The sequence below is a fragment of the Rhodnius prolixus genome, unplaced genomic scaffold (genome assembly GCF_049639745.1).
Source record: "Rhodnius prolixus isolate KJV_2025 unplaced genomic scaffold, Rpr scaffold_37, whole genome shotgun sequence".
Lineage (NCBI taxonomy): Eukaryota > Metazoa > Arthropoda > Insecta > Hemiptera > Reduviidae > Rhodnius > Rhodnius prolixus.
In genome coordinates, this window is record NW_027411587.1 from 807,436 (window position 1) to 825,336 (window position 17,901).

Genomic DNA, 17,901 nt, shown 5'->3' on the forward strand with positions numbered 1-17,901 from the left:
GACAACTTCCAAGTTTTCCAATCGTTTAAGCTTCTTATTATTCAAAGTAGATCGACCCCACTTATACAATCAAACATTGGTCTCAATATTAACTACCAAATGTAAAAACAGTGACGTTCCTGAGAAATAGGAGACAACTTCCAAGTTTTCCAATCGTTTTTGCTTCTTATTTTTTAAATTAGATCGACCCCACTTGTACAATCTAAGATTGGCCTTAATATTAACTACAAAATACAAAAGCAGCGACGTTCTTGAGAAATAGGGGACAACTACCACCTATTCCAATCGTTTTTGCTTCTTATTTTTCAAAATAGATCGGCCCCACTTGTACAATCTAACATTGGCCTTAATATTAACTACCAAATGCAAAAACAGCGGCGTCCCAGAGAAATTAGGAGACCACTTTCACCTTTTCAATCGTTTTTGCTTCTTATTTTGCAAATTAGATAGGCCATTCACGTTACGATCTAACTTAGGCTTAATATTAACTGACTAACACAGAAACATCAGCATTCCAGTAATATTAGACCAAATTTCTTCATTTTCCAAACATTCCTACCTTTTATTTTTCAAAATAGATTTAACCTACAATATATTTTCAATATACACAGACACTTTCTCTACAATGTATACATTGCCATGAAGTAGTTGCATTACTTCTATTCCTAATTGTTTTTACTTTTTATTCATCCAAAAAAATCCAACCAAAAAGTAAAATATAGATTTAGTTTTATTATTAACTACCAAATGTAAAAACAGCGACGTTCCTGAGAAATAGGAGACAACTTCCAAGTTTTCCGATCGTTTTTGCTTCTTATTTTTCAAAATAGATCGGCCCCACTTGTACAATCTAACATTGGCCTTAATATTAACTACCAAATGCAAAAACAGCGACGTTCCTGAGAAATAGGGGACAACTACCACCTATTCCAATCGTTTTTGCTTCTTATTTTTCAAAATAGATCGGCCCCACTTGTACAATCTAACATTGGCCTTAATATTAACTACCAAATGCAAAAACAGCGACGTTCCTGAGAAATAGGGGACAACTACCACCTATTCCAATCGTTTTTCCTTCTTATTTTTCAAAATAGATCGGCCCCACTTGTACAATCTAACATTGGCCTTAATATTAACTGTCAAATACAGTAACAGCAGCAACCTTGTGAAATTAGGCGACAGTTTCTACTTTTTCCAGTCGTTTTTACTTGTTACTTTTCAAAATAGATCGACCCAACATGTACAACCTAGCACTGGCCTTAATATTAACTGTCAAATGCAGTAAAAGCAGCATTCTTGTGAAATTAGGGGACAGCTTCTACTTTTTCCAGTCGTTTTTACTTGTTACATTTCAAACTAGATCGACCCAACATGTACAACCTAGCATTGGCCTTAATATTAAACACCAAATGTAAAAACAGCGACGTTCCTGAGAAATAGGAGACAACATCCAAGTTTTCCAATCGTTTTCGCTTCTTATTTTTCAAAATAGATCGACCCCACTTATACAATCAAACATTGGCCTTAATATTAACTACCAAATGCAAAAACAGCGACGTTCCTGAGATATAGGAGACAACTTCCAAGTTTTCCAATCGTTTAAGCTTCTTATTTTTCAAAGTAGATCGACCCCACTTATACAATCAAACATTGGTCTCAATATTAACTACCAAATGTAAAAACAGTGACGTTCCTGAGAAATAGGAGACAACTTCCAAGTTTTCCAATCGTTTTTGCTTCTTATTTTTCAAAATAGATCGACCCCACTTGTACAATCTAAGATTGGCCTTAATATTAACTACAAAATGCAAAAGCAGCGACGTTCCTGAGAAATAGGGAAAATCTTCCAAGTTTTCACACTCGTTTTTGCTTCTTATTTTTCAAAATAGATCGGCCCGACTTGTACAATCAAACATTGGCCTTAATATTAACTACCAAATGTAAAAACAGCGACGTTCCTGAGAAATAGGAGACAACTTCCAAGTTTTCCAATCGTTTTCGCTTCTTATTTTTCAAAATATATCGACCACCCTTATACAATCAAACATTGGCCTTAATATTAACTACCAAATGCAAAAACAGCGACGTTCCTGAGAAATAGGAGACAACTTCCAAGTTTTCCAATCGTTTTTGCTTCTTATTTTTCAAAATAGATCGACCCCACTTATACAATCAAACATTGGCCTTAATATTAACTACCAAATGTAAAAACAGTGACGTTCCTGAGAAATAGAAAACAACTTCCAAGTTTTCTAATCGTTTTTGCTTCTTATTTTTCAAAATACATCGACCCCACTTATACAATCAAACATTGGCCTTAATATTAACTACCAAATGCAAAAACAGCGACGTTCCTGAGAAATAGGGGACAACTACCACCTATTCCAATCGTTTTTGCTTCTTATTTTTCAAAATAGATCGGCCCCACTTGTACAATCTAACATTGGCCTTAATATTAACGACCAAATGCAAAAACAGCGACGTTCCTGAGAAATAGGGAAAATCTTCCAAGTTTTCACACTCGTTTTTGCTTCTTATTTTTCAAAATAGATCTGCCCGACTTGTACAATCAAACATTGGCTTTAATATTAACTACCAAATGTAAAAACAGCGACGTTCCTGAGAAATAGGAGACAACTTCCAAGTTTTCCAATCGTTTTCGCTTCTTATTTTTCAAAATATATCGACCCCCCTTATACAATCAAACATTGGCCTTAATATTAACTACCAAATGCAAAAACAGCGACGTTCCTGAGAAATAGGAGACAACTTCCAAGTTTTCCAATCGTTTTTGCTTCTTATTTTTCAAAATAGATCGACCCCACTTATACAATCAAACATTGGCCTTAATATTAACTACCAAATGTAAAAACAGTGACGTTCCTGAGAAATAGAAAACAACTTCCAAGTTTTCTAATCGTTTTTGCTTCTTATTTTTCAAAATAGATCGACCCCACTTATACAATCAAACATTGGCCTTAATATTAACTACCAAATGCAAAAACAGCGACGTTCCTGAGAAATAGGGGACAACTACCACCTATTCCAATCGTTTTTGCTTCTTATTTTTCAAAATAGATCGGCCCCACTTGTACAATCTAACATTGGCCTTAATATTAACGACCAAATGCAAAAACAGCGACGTTCCTGAGAAATAGGGGACAACTACCACCTATTCCAATCGTTTTTGCTCCTTATTTTTTAAAATAGATCGACCCCACTTGTACAATCTAGTATTGGCCTTAATATTAACTACCAAATGCAAAAACAGCGACGTTCCTGAGAAATAGGAGACAACTACCACTTTTCCAATCGTTTTTGCTTCTTATTTTTCAAAATAGATCGGCCCCACTTGTACAATCTAACATTGGCCATTGGCCTTAATATTAACTGTCAAATACAGTAACAGCAGCATCCTTGTGAAATTAGGCGACAGTTTCTACTTTTTCCAGTCGTTTTTACTTGTTACTTTTCAAAATAGATCGACCCAACATGTACAACCTAGCATTGGCCTTAATATTAACTAACAAATACTGAAACAAAACAATTCTAGCCCAAAAGCGAGAAGATTTCCGTTTTTTACAGTGGTCCTAACACCTAATTTTCATAACAGATATGCCATTCATAACAGATTTCAATTAGATCGGTCGTTCATGTACATTCTAACATTTGCTTTAATATTAACTACCAAATTCAAAAACAGCGGCGTCCCAGAGAATTTAGGATACCACTTCCACCTTTTCCAATCGTTTTTGCTTCTTATTTTGCAAATTAGATAGGCCATTCACGTTACGATCTAACTTAGGCTTAATATTAACTGACTAACACAGAAACATCAGCATTCCAGTAATATTAGACCAAATTTCTTCATTTTCCAAATATTCCTTCCTCTTATTTTTCAAAATAGATCTAACCTACAATAAATTTTGAATATACGCAGACTCTTCCTCTACAATTTATACATTGCCATGAAGTAGTTGCATTACTTCTATTCCTAATTGTTTTTACTTTTTATTCATCCAAAAAAATCCAACCAAAAAGTAAAATCTAGAATTAGTTTTATTATTAACTATCAAATGAATAATGTGAAATAGGGGACAACTTCCAAGTTTTCACACTCGTTTTTGCTTCTTATTTTTCAAAATAGATCGGCCCCGCTTGTACAATCTAACATTGGCCTTAATATTAACTACAAAATGCAAAAGCAGCGACGTTCCTGAGAAATAGCGGAAAACTTCCAAGTTTTCAAAACGTTTTTGCTTCTTATTTTTCAAAATAGATCGACCCCACTTGTACAATCTAACATTGGCCTTAATATTAACTACAAAATGCAAAAGCAGCGACGTTCCTGAGAAATAGCGGAGAACTTCCAAGTTTTCAAAACGTTTTTGCTTCTTATTTTTCAAAATAGATCGACCCCACTTGTACAATCTAACATTGGCCTTAATATTAACTACCAAATGCAAAAACAGCGACGTTCCTGAGAATTAGGAGACAACGTATATTTTTGGGATATATATGTAAATTTTTTTACTACTTTTTCTTTGGCAGTTGTTTGGTATAGTATTAGATTATTTAATGTCACTTTTACATGAAATCCCGCGTTTATGTTTTATTGTATAAACTGGTTTATTTAAGTTTACCTCAGGGAAAACGAAAATTAGGTAGATTATTATGAAAAATGAATTATGAATCCCGATTATCTTAGGTGTAGTTTAGCAGAAGTAGGTGTGCTATGATTTGATTGACATTTGTTAGGATTGTTTATAGAAATGTTCGTAAATCTGAGAAATAATGATTCAGCTAGAAATCTTGTGAGGAATCATCTCAGATTCTTGAATGTGGCTATCTGACCGTGGACCTCCAGGAGAAGGTACAATCTCGCTATCAAAAATGCTTATTTTATTTTGTGAAATCAAATGCCCATGAAGAAATCTAACCAGGTGAAATAATATTAACCTATTGTGTTCTCTAATTCCATCTTCGTGGTTAAATAGTCACCAGCTAGAGTACGTATAGACTGCAAGAGCATAATAATTTCATCGAAATTGAATCAGTACAAAAATCAGGTACTTGAAAAATTTAGTGGTTTTTCTCTCTTGGGGACGCTCATACACCTTCCGATATAGCGCCGATTGGTTAATATTTGTTCTTGTAAATGGCTTTTATCCTTTGTCGCCAGCTTATATAGGTCCTTTTACAAGCTATCGTCAACAGTCTACGTACATGTATGCAAACTCATACTTGCTAAAAACAAGTACGAAGCGTCAAGACAGATTTCAGCTCTATATTCTAGTTTTGAAAATTCTATACCATTTTTATGGTATAATAATAATTATCAATGGGTATTGTGGCCTAGATCTATCTCATCTATCTTACCTCAGATCCATATGTGGACACTGATAAAAGCTAATTCTCTGTTTTTCTCTCTAGTTCACATTAAAGGCGGATTAGAAAGTTTCTCCCTTTGGCTCACAACTGAGACTAATTAATGATAACTCCCTTAGTAATTAATGAATCGTCCTGACAGAGAGAATGAGAGACTCATGCTTTCTCTCTCTAACCTACCTATTATACATTCGCTGACGCATACAATAGTGTGTGTGTTGACGAGGTGAGAGTGGAAGAGAGTATAAACTAAACATGCACATAGCTTGTGGATTACACATGCCAGAGAACACACACAAATATAGATAGATTTAGTTTAAGTTTCATGAACTACCTAATAATTGTACTCACCCAATTTTATTAGATTAACACTCTCATTACAAACTACTGAATAATGAATGGATTATTCCTGAATATCTAGATTATGTATTTCCATTGCATGAGTTACTATCATTTTAATCAGGATAAATCTTGTTATGGACCCTCTTCACATATATAACTGCCTTTTACTACAACTTAGTTAAAATAACAATTTACATTTTTTATTATTACTACATAAAAAGTAAGTATACGTAGTAAGAAAGAAGAAATTGAGGGTTGAAATGAAGTGGTATGAAGGAAGAAAGAATATGGCCAATTTCAGTTTGTTTTTTTTTATTTTTGCTAACCTTCCTGCCCTAGGGACTTGGCCATTTTCAGGCCTTTTGCTAATGACAATTACGATATTTGTTTAATTTTTTAAATGTAAGATTAGTCTTCTATCCCGTCGGCTTAAAAAAGTAGTTGGTAATAAAGATATATACAATTGATGAAGATTTATGCAACTCCCACAGACTCTATTCCTTCCTCGTACTTAAACAAACTCTTTCCTTCCTTCTCAAGTTGAACCGTTCACTCAGATTCCTTATAAGCTTAATTTATAAGCCCAATTTTATATTTGCTGCAACTTTGATGATTTTCGGCATGAAAAGTTTTTTGAAATAGTGTGTAAACTTAACAGTACTGTGACTATTCTATACTTTTAAGTAGTGGACTTTGTCTTGCTACGAAATGGTAGCACAGGATAGTGCAGAGGAGAGGGTTCTTCCTGTCGTGATCGTACTACAGTGATGAGAGGAGGTCTCCGTTCTCTCTGTTTAGTAAAAGAAAGATGGTCTGATTGACCTTCTGCGTTAGTTCCGTCATCTTCCTTTCCGCTTCACTTTTTCAGCAGAATTAAACTCTTCAGGATTTATCTCACATGATGCTGTACTTCTTTTATTTAAGTACCCACTTGTTAGCAAGGTTTCATGGTCTAACTATACTTACACTGCTTAAGTATAGCAGTAGGTGCCACCGGTAGACGTTTAATAATAGAATTTATTCAGAATAGCATTCAGCGTGAGATTTATAATGAAACTAATAATTTCATCTAATTGTACTGAATTTATGACTCACGTAACGCGTGATACTTTAACTAAGCTAACTAATATTTGCAATTTCGAACTTGTATCAAGACATGATTAAATGAGAAAATGTAAAGTAACGTTCGAATCTGGCGTAAGACCAAACTAGTATTGTAAATAGTTTATAACGGAAAGTATTCATAGATTATTATATTTCTAGTGACAGGATTAGTGTTATGAAATAAATTTCATTTTCCAGCAATTAATCTTTTAATTTAACAAAAACTTACAGTTTAAAATGTTAAGTATAAGGGTTGATTAAACGCCAAAAGGTACACAAATCAGCAAGCACCCAACATTTCATTAATTCTTCATTAATATTTAAGTAATTTTACTGCATTAATATTCATTAATATTTTTTAGAATTTATTAGATGTCACAGACCCTTATGCTGGCCATTTTCGTCTACAAAATATTTGTTCAAGTAGCACTGTAGATTGACTGTAATATCTAGTTATTTATAATAATCAAACTATTAAATACAGGTTAAAAAGAAAAACGTTATAAAAAATAAAAAAAAATTATGAGGCTAAAAAATTCAAAACTTTTTTTTATAAAAAAAAATGTAATATGTAATATAAAGTAAATAAGATATGTATATTTTTAGGACAGCTAATTATTCCAGCATTTTACTATAAGTAAAATTAGGGGAACTAAATTAAATTACAATTGAGAAATTAATAATTGTTGTTGAATAATCTACTTGTTATTAACTGTGTGTTATTTGTGCTCACGAATATTTCGGTAAGACGAATTCAAGACAGTAGCCTATTCTAACTTTGTCTTTTTCTACTTTAACATGCATGTACATATGTGTGATTTATCATAATTATAACAAAAAAATATTATAAATGAAGTGGCCAGCATAAGGGTCTGTGACATCTAATAAATTCTAAAAAATATTAATGAATATTAATGCAGTAAAATTACTTAAATATTAATGAAGAATTAATGAAATGTTGGGTGCTTGCTGATTTGTGTACCTTTTGGCGTTTAATCAACCCTTATACTTAACATTTTAAACTGTAAGTTTTTGTTAAAGAGATTTTTGTACCTTTTGGATAGATTTTCCTTTTTGTCTATTTTACAAAGTTACATATCTGCTTTACAGATTTTTTTAAATTTGGAATAAGCTATTCTATCATTATAACCTGATAAGATGGTAAGTCGGAACCGTAACTACCACTAGAGAGATCTTTTTAAAGAATGATTATCGTTAAGGTCCCCCAAACCATCCTCAGTAACAACTTTTTTGAAAAAGCGTTTTGAATAACATAGGAAGGTATTTGTGCGTAAATAGCAAAATTCAACTGCGATTTCATTACTTCCTTTTAAGAGGAGTAAGAAAAATAAACTGCGATTGCAGTACTTCTAGGCAAAGAGGCAAAGATTTTTTAATCGAACGACAATTCATTGATTTAAATCGGTTCACTCATTGATAATTTAAACGATTGCAGTACTTCCTCTTAGTAGGTGCAAGAGCATCAGCAATGTAGAGGAGCTTTAACCACTTATACGAGCTGAAGTTTATCAAAATCGGACAAAGCGTTATAGAAATATTGGTAATAATAGTTTTAGAAAGGGCCTTTTTTGGGTTGGGCAAACTCCCCTCCTTATGAGGCAAGGCGTCGAGACTTTTAAAGTGCAAATCTGTACAAAATTTCGATTCGAATGACACTTCATTCATGAAAATCGGTTCACGTGTCGATAATTTGAAACGATTGCTATACTTCCCCTTAACAAGTGTAAGAGCTGATCGCCGCTTTAATGTTACGTAGGGGAGCCCTAACCCTATCATCCTACCAAATTTTATCAAAATCGGGCCAAGATTTACAGAGTAATTAGTAATAATAATTTTGGAGGGGGCCTTACATAAAGGGGGCTAACTCCTCTCCCATTCGATGTACAGGGTCGAGACCCCCAAAAGGCACATCTACATAAAATTCCGAATCGAATGACACCTCATTCATGAAAATCGGTTCGCGCGTTTAGGCTGTACGTTGTTTACAAAAAAGGTAACAAGAACAACAACAACAACAACAACAACAACAACAACAACAACAAGAAGAAGAACAAGAACAAGAACATTTTTTGAAAAAGCCGTTTTTGCTCATTTTCGGCAACTTTTTTCTCGAAACCTATTAGATCTGGGTTGTTGCAAAAAAATTACAGATATAAAGGAGGGTTTGCCCTTTAATTTAAAGAAAATTTGGGAATTTTATCTTTTGTAGAAAAAGAGAAAAAAATTGTCAAAGTTGGGTGTTTTTCAACGTTACGCTTTTTCGTGCACTTTTTGACGATCAACCCTTATACAACTGTCCTACCGGACAGTTTTAATAAGACTCCTTCAAATAACCGATACAATATATTTCATATTGCAAATATTTCCAAACGAGTTGTTTTGCATAAATGTTAATAACATTGGTAACTGAGGTTAGGTAATTTTGATTCCTTTATTTATATATATGAGAAAACATGCAATACACTATTTGCAAATTGGAAAATTTATTGCTTTTAGAAGAGCAAAAATTACAACCTAATTTTCTTGCATAGATGATGTCCTATTTTCATGGAATTTGTACCCAAACTGTTTTATAATAGCAAACTTAATTTTTCTGCGATAGAAAATTATTCCATTAAAATAAACTTTAGAAGTTTTATCTGAGCAATAAATTTTATTTTCAATAACTGATTAAAACTAGTCTTAGAGTAATAATTACTTCTAGAGCAAATTTTAAAGATTGTATGAAATCACCAAATTACCAAATGTGTAGTAATATAAATATGAAACTTACTTACCCTAATGTTGTTAAATAGGTACACAAACAGGGGGCGAAAAATAGAACAACCCGGAAGAGATACACCTACGAGTAAATGCTTGAAACTTTCTCAGCTCATTTACATCGTGAAATAGTAAATGTTTTACTTGAAACTGTTTAAGAAGATGTGTGGCACAGAAGTAATATTGATAGAAACCCGAGGTAAGTTTTCTTAATAAGGTTTATTTAATACAAAAATCACTCATTGTCTAGAATTGTAGGAGAAAGTGGAATATTGAATTTCCGCTCAGCCATTGAAGAGAGCCAATTAAATTCAGCGACACATTCACTTAGCCTTCTTTAAAATAGGAAGAAATGTCAATACGCTGAAGCAGCAGTTATCTTCAGCTAATCATGCGTTGCAGTACTAATTGGCAGCGTTTTCCTCTCTACCTAAGGAGTTCATGGGTTGAATGAGAGGTAGGCATCCATTAACCGTTTCGTTTTAGTGCAGAGTGATGTATGGCTTTACTAAATGTATAATAATATTTGGAAGAATTGTTTCAAAAATGCGAAATTTTGATCTTTGAATCTTGTGAATCATGAGACCATCATACCAAATTTTTATTTTTTATCAAAAGAGCGTAAAAATCTTGTTCTTAAACTTCGATTCTTACCGTTCCTCTCATGAAAGCACTCAAATGAAAGGGACTTACGTTAAAGATGTGTGCCACTAAACGTTTGCTGCTTCAATTTTAATTTGTGAGTTTGGGGTTGGGCATTGGAGGCTAGGAATGTGTGTGTACGTTCTACCTTGAAGGGAATAGCACAAGGAACGGGTAGTGTGACAAATGCCGGGATCCATTGGCAACAATAAGTATGTATATATAGGTAAGTTGGTCTAGCCAATGAGATAGCACCATATATCTAGTTGACAAAGTCTTGTGGCGGCAGATCCTCTCTCGCCTGCTATTCGCCGCATCCTCCTTGCACCCATTCGCGCACGCTAGCTTCTTCCTATCCATCTTTCTCACACTACGCGGACTATACCAGTTCCTACCTCTACAAATCTTCCTTTTGTGTAACATCAGGCTTAGGTATAATGCTAGAACTGGCAGTCTCCCTCGGTAGGCCTTCTTGCATGTATACTGTGTTGCTCACTACACCAATATTCCTTCTTCCAAGACATCCCCACCAATATCAAGGCACTTCTTTTTCATTTCCATCACGCTGGTAGCAAGGTGGCAGGCCGGAAGGAAGTGGAAGGAGTACTAGATCCATCTTGTCTCTTCTCCCAGGAAATATATTGCCACAAAACATGATTTATTAACCGTTTCTCATGGACACATTCACTTTTCAATAGTTCTAATAAACTTGCGAAATAAGACGTTCCCCATCGTCAAAATTCTAGCCACATACTCATTACTTAATATAATATTAGAATCCTAAATCACTCATCACTTCGGAGTAAAGCAATTCGGAGTACCAAAAAATATGTGGTAGTTGGAACCTAAAATACGAATTGAGTTTTTACACAGCGTTCAATCTAATATTGAAGCAAAATTGCAATTGGTGGTGAAACTTTTATCAAGCTTATAGCATCATAGCTTTTTGTAAAAAATTTGCTAAACTTAAAAAATTATATAGCAAAGTTGCATTTAAGGTTAACCTTAGTAATTTCTTAAAGTTTGGAATTCCAAGAATATTCTTAATATCCTTTCTTAAGTCATATCTGGCACTCTAGAAGGATAATGAACAGTACAAAACGCTGTAAGCTGTCTGCAACTTTTTATTCTCATATAGATCACGCGTTGAAACCTTTTTTTGATGGGGGATCTCAAAGCTTACCTTGACAACTCAATTTTAAAAATTTGTCCCAAGCCTTCTTTTATTAGAAGTAAAGTGAGTTTAAAAAGGAAATGGCCTTACAATATAACTTACTATGAAAACGGTAGCATTTATTTTCTGAGAACTATTAGATGAAATGAAGTTTTTTGTCCAAGTACTTCAAGCAGTAAAACTGTTCTCATTAATTAGAGACGACTAAAAAAAAAAAGATAGGCCACCGGTATTACACAAATGGTGTAGAAGTAAGTTGTCATGGTGACATTGATGCCCAATGGGCCGAACCAGAACACCAAGCCCTGCTTGTCCTTCTTGTTGAGTCATTACTACATTTCCCCCGGGAGCCTATGCGAGCGCCAAAGAGAAGCAGCATGACTGTTCACAGCAGTTCTAACGGGCCGTGATACTCGGAAGTCCTCTCCCTCCCTCTCTCTCTAAATGAAGAGTATTACCATTTCCGTTCCTGGCTCCCTTCATCCACACCTCTAGTATCGTACATCTGTTTATTTGCTCATCAGGCTGACTGCCTCTTCTTGTTCTTTCATGTTGTTCTTCCTATGAACTCCTCCTACACCACTAACTTACTCTCAATGGCAAACAAAATTCAATAGTCTTTAAAACAGTTTTAAACAGATAACTATTTTATTGAATGAACAGATCTGCATTGACGGTATCAAATCCATAATCATAAAATCTTCTTTCCATCTTTTTAAAAACTCACCTCTTACAAGTCAAATGTGTCAGGTTTGATTGTAAAAACAATTCTGTTTCATTTTACTGGTTAGATGGAAATTATGAGTGGACTTGTTAATGTTCCAAGATTCCCTAAATGTTATTTGAAGTTTCAGAAGTTTCAGAGCATGGGAACCGTCACTAGAAAATAATTTTCAAAATAATAATAAAAAGAAGCGCTGATAGTTATAAAATTCAATTTATTTTATTTCATTTATTTTTAGGTACCTATTCTGGTACAAAGGTAGAAAAATTGGCCACATAGCTGTTACAAGATAAGCGAAGCTGAATTCTCAAGATGGGAATCATTCTGTGCAGAAAAGATTGGAACTTTGTGGATTGATCCTATTGCAAAGAGATAAATGTAAACGATAGAGATTGTGGCAGACAGCTAGAGGTAATCAATTTTATCAGTAGCCTCGTTCCGCTACACATTTAATTCAAGAATGACAACTATCTGTTTCCATTGCTTGTGGTCTCACACTGATAATATATTGACAATATGTGTCACTGATGATCAGATTATATTATATTTCATATAATAAATTTATTTGAACGTGACTGATGTAAATTTTGCTACTGATAATGTTGTTAAATTTCACTCTTTCTACAATACATTAAATGTTGGTACTGATCACATTCAGAATATTTCCGTATTTCCTAGATCGAGAAAATCTATGTAAAAGTGATTGTTTCAGAATCTAAAATGTTTGTTTTAGAGAATTCTAAATTCTAAAAGTCTAAAAGTGAACAGCATTCTTTTTTTTTGTGTATGTAGTCTTCATTCACATAATAGGCTTTGCAGGTCAAAAATTCACAAAACTCTTTACAATTTTAAATAAAATAAACAACCTGAAAAGACTGTGGATAACCTGGGGAAAAACTGCCTCCAGAACTATAATAATTTAATTATTTCTTCCTCTTTTTTTTAATGTTCATTACCAAAAGAAGTCTAAAATCATGCATTTTTTTCCAGTTGATGAAAGATAAAAATATCACCTAATATCTCAAACCTCTCATTTTGGAGGAACTGTGAAAATACAGTTAATATATCTTTGATGCGGTTTTCTAACCCTTTCTAAACGCGGATTTTTTTTTTTTTTTTTTTTTTTTACTGTGCTATAATTCATTTATTCTCAAATTTAACAATAAAACCAATCGAATTAGCCTGGCTTAACTAATCTATTTACAGCTACACTAGCAAGACTCTTCTAATCTTCTAATTATTATCTGACAATAAATTTGGAATTCTCTACTAATTTTGTTTTTGTAAGATAAATTTATAACTACCTTTAACAATAGGCTATGCATTCATTTAGTTCCTATTCAAAAGAATAAGAATTTCATTTTTATTTGTTAATGTGATTAATTTTTAGATTATTAGTAATTTAGAATGTGGAATAACTAAAATATTATATCTTTTACTTTGCAGATGTTAATTTTCATATGTCTTCAGAAAAACCATTTGAAGCTAGCTGAACCCAAAAAAGTTAGTTTTTACAAATATGTCAACCTTTCTTTAACATAGTCCAGAAACGAAAAATCGCTGAAATTTCATATTTATTTCTTTTAGGCTCCGTCAGGGTTTGGAACTTTTTCTTTTAGGTAACATTGATTTCAGAGAGAGTCTGGTGGCTGACAGTGATATCAGCTTTCTTCAAAAGTGCTGTTTAATTATAAAGCGCAAGCGTAAATATTGAAGCTTATTTTTAGAACAAATTTTATGTTAAAAAAAATTGCATTGATCAGTAACAGATAGTAGTGTGACTATTCCTAGCATTTTTTTTTCTTTTTGCTTTCATATGCTTGATTATGAAAGATGAATAGTTGGAAGATAGTTACGTAGAAAGAGCAACCGGTTCTCATAATATTGGTGGCCATGGCTGTAGAATTAATGACATTGCGGTAGTACTAGCGACCTTCCTTGTTTGCACTGTACCTCTCTAAATAAACAGACATACAGTAGCTATTCAGGAGCTGAAGATGCAGGGGGCAGAGAAGCGATGTCCAACTTTACATTGTCAACACACTTCAGACTGGATCGTCTACTCAGCCAACATAGTGTTGTTACTTTGCCTCACTCCATGGACTGTTGTCATATACTTGTGCCGTCCTTAGACGGTCTTAGTGCATCCTTGTTACTAACTTTATTCTCACCAACTCAAACTAACTGATTGTCTGCCTGGCTCCTCTTTATAAAACATTTTTATTTAGTCAGTGTATTCTGTACGCTAAGACGATAGTCTAACTGACTGGATCACAGTGTGAAGTGTGTGTTAAATATCAATTTAGATTCAAAACTATGTTATTATTTGTGTTTATAAATTTTAGTTTCTGAAGCTCAAAGATTTTTTTTTTACAATTGTTAAACAAGAATTTTATTTATAAAGTTTTAAACAGTAATCCTTTTTACAAATTTGCATCCAGCCTTCATTTCTTTAAACTTCCTCTCACCTCTCAAAAGATTAGGTATTTTATTCGAGAGATACTCGTACTTTAATTTTGAGTTTTCATTAGAATTAAAAGTTATGAATCAGGAGATACTAATCACCCGTCATCAACTCGAAAAATTTTAGTTGGTATCGTCACTTGAATTCCTGCGCATTCAGTTGGGTGCCCAGTGTTTGTGTTACGACACCTGTAGGTTCTGTAGAGAGATGAAGGAGACACCAATACATCTCCTAATGAACTGCAACTCTTCACTATCTAACGAATTTTATAGTTCTTGCTTATTTCCCTGGCCACAGAGACGTGCTTTAAAGATGATACTTACTACTAAGAAATCAGCTAACTGAGAGTGAATGGTGGTCCTAGCTCTCAGGTGTGGAGTTCGAAATCTTTTAGCTTCGGTTAATTTCGCAGAATCTGTCATGCTGACCGCAGAAGATCAATATTTCCAGGTGTAGATGTTGCGTACATATATTTATATCAGTACCCCGGAAACAAAAATACCTCTTTATCATTTATCTAGTTCTTAGCAGTCAAAGCCAAAATTTGTGTTACCTTCATTGGGAACGATTTCGTAATGAATTACTCCTTTATAGTTCAAGCAAACCTGCTAAAAAAATTCTCAAACAGTCCTCTTGCACTAACCAGAAATGCCACTTGACTGCAATCCAACCATTGAAATAAATCTCATTATTGTCACTATTCATTTCTAGAAGCGAACAACTCACACGGAATTTTTAATTTTGAAACTGTTCATTCTCCTGGAATACTGTCGAGATGTTAGTTCTTATCATTTTTTACCTTTTCTCCCAGTCCGAAAAAGGCTGATTTTTTTAGGAAATGTAAGTTCTGCATTATTTGCAAGAGTTCTTTTAGTTGGAGCAATATAAATTGTTTGAAAATATTGTTAAAAAACTGTGTGCTCTCTATTATGCGTCCTATATAAGAGGTTTATTTATTTATTTTTATTTGTTTTAACTTTTAATGCGTTAATCTTAAATTTGAGGACATTTTTTTACATTCAATGATAACGGTGTTAATTTCTTATTTAATCGAATAATCAGAGCACATAATAATCGTCTTCAGAAGTTACGTACTTTTGATTAGATGAATAAAATTTAATTTAATAGTGTATTTTGTGGACATGTTGGAATTTAGGCTTGCACGTTTTCCTTTACTTAAGACTTACTTAAGACGGGGTCTAGCCTAATAACTGTACGTTAGAAATCTTCCTTCCTCCATCAGATTATATATTCTAGGATAGGCTACAATCTTGGAAATTAATGAACCCTGCAGGCTCCCTACTTGAATTACCATTTACAGTCCTCTATAGCCAATCCCGTTACGATATAACGATATATAATTCTAAGAAATCATTAAAATTATGTTGTAAATATTTTGTGCATTTTAGGTTTTTGTTTATAGTTTCATAGCGCCACATTGGGACCAGATATTTCAACTTTTGGACCAATTCAGCCAATCGGAGGTGCACATTAATGATTTGAGTTTCTTTTTTCCTCAAAAAAAAAAGGCTGGTTCTAACTCATTTTTTTCAAATTGAAATGTACATTCTAAACATGTTTAATATTTGGAACATTTTCTCTAGTAAATACATCTATTTGAGTGGGGTTCTTAGGGAATTGGTTTCATTCTAACATGCTGTTATAGTATATTTACGATCTAACATCTGTGAAATATTTATAAGTATTAAAAAGGGGGCTAAAATCTGAATTGGAAGACAATCAGTGCAACTTAACAAATTTGAACTTAGATGTATGAAGCATATCAATTTTGTTTCGAAACTTTTTTAGAGAAGCTTTTAATTTAGTTGGGCCCTAGGGGATTTATGACGCCACTCTTCCTCCTACAATAAATTTCATTCTATATTAAACATATAGAAATCAACAAACTCTTAGCAGGGTTCAAAGAAAAGTTAAATATTAAGTTATCTGCAGTAAGAGAAAAGTGGTGCATGTGTTACGAAAAATTGTGCTTTCTGATCTGAAAAAGTTAAAAACCCATACAAAGATTTAATTAAAGCGCTTTTATTTGCTTCTTGCAAAATAAATAAGAGTAGGCAATGAGTTCTTACTCTCCTCTAGTTGTACTTACAAAATTACTTTCCTAATGTCCAATTTTTTTATTTAAATAATTGTTAAGTATATTAGTTACTTAGAAATTTTTGTCAAAGATAATTGCATTATGTTTACTGTGAGAGTAAGCTGGGAGGTTTAGGGAAACTATAGTACCGTTTTGCTGCTCCAATTGTATAGGTTGAAGTTCAATGCGATGTGGATGTTTGTGGCATGATTAGAATTCCTGGAATTCCAGTGCAGAGTACTTACTGAACTCCGTGTTAGTAGCTAAATTAATGAGGCTTAATGCCTTAGATGATGTTTGATCACAAGGTGAAAGCCTTTGAGAATAACTCGCATGGCTTTCATCCAAGCAAATCACTTAAAAATGGGCATTTTTTTGAAACATTAGCTTAACCCTGTATGTCTAAAGAAAAATAATAATAAAAGGAAGCCAGTCTGGACTGCAGAAAAAAATGTTAAGGCATCATCACCCCTACAGTGGCAAGGACCGCAAAGCCAATGTAATATGGTACTATGTTTGATTACTTGGTTTTCAGGGCTTTGTCTCAAATTTTAGGTGAATTCTGGGGAATACATGAAGGAGTAGGCTTCTTTCTAACTGTACCGCTCCACTGAATTATGTACGATCTTTTCACATGTGTAATAGAAGAAATATGTCTAGATAAATTCCGTGTTGGCCGAGTGAATAAACGATTTATTTTTATCATTAGAAAGCTGTCTGCCCGGTTTTGTTTGAACCTATCTATCGGTTTTGATTGAAATTTTTGACATGAAAATTGCCCTTAAGGTGGAAATCTAGGATATCAGGCTTCCACAAGGGCCGCTACACTGTTCTAAACGGTTTTAGAGTCAATTAACGGTTAGTAAAGTTTAAAGAAAACTTTGAGATTTTAGTTAAAAAAAGTCTTTTGAATGATCACATTGATGAAAACAAAAACAGTTGAGGATTTTTAATTGAATGTTAGCTGTTTTTCATTAATTTATTCTTTTTTCAATTTTTCAGAAATATTGATAACAGCAAATCCCACGATTTTTTCTGTTTTCAAAAACGCTACGCAATTATTGTAATTGATGAGAATTAACTCACAGAAAATACTTGTTTATGGTTAAATATAATATGGTTACATGGTTAATCTGTTGAAGCATTAAGTAGAGGTTGTAATAAAGTATTAGATATTCAACAGC

The 17,901-nt window shown here is 33.4% G+C and overlaps 1 long non-coding RNA gene across 2 annotated transcripts in view; it reads left to right on the forward strand.

The window, feature by feature from the left end:
- The window catches only part of LOC141448468 (uncharacterized), a 101,810-nt gene extending 86,566 nt beyond the window's left edge, over nucleotides 1–15,244 (forward strand). The window contains exons 3-6 of one of the 2 annotated variants that reach the window (XR_012455068.1): nucleotides 9,651–9,814; nucleotides 12,394–12,566; nucleotides 13,602–13,658; nucleotides 13,743–15,244. This is a non-coding gene — a long non-coding RNA (uncharacterized lncRNA). Of the gene's footprint in view, nucleotides 1–9,650; nucleotides 9,815–12,393; nucleotides 12,567–13,601 lie in introns of both variants that reach the window. The other variant, XR_012455067.1, reaches the window with a different exon arrangement.
- Nucleotides 15,245–17,901: the final 2,657 nt, after the last annotated feature.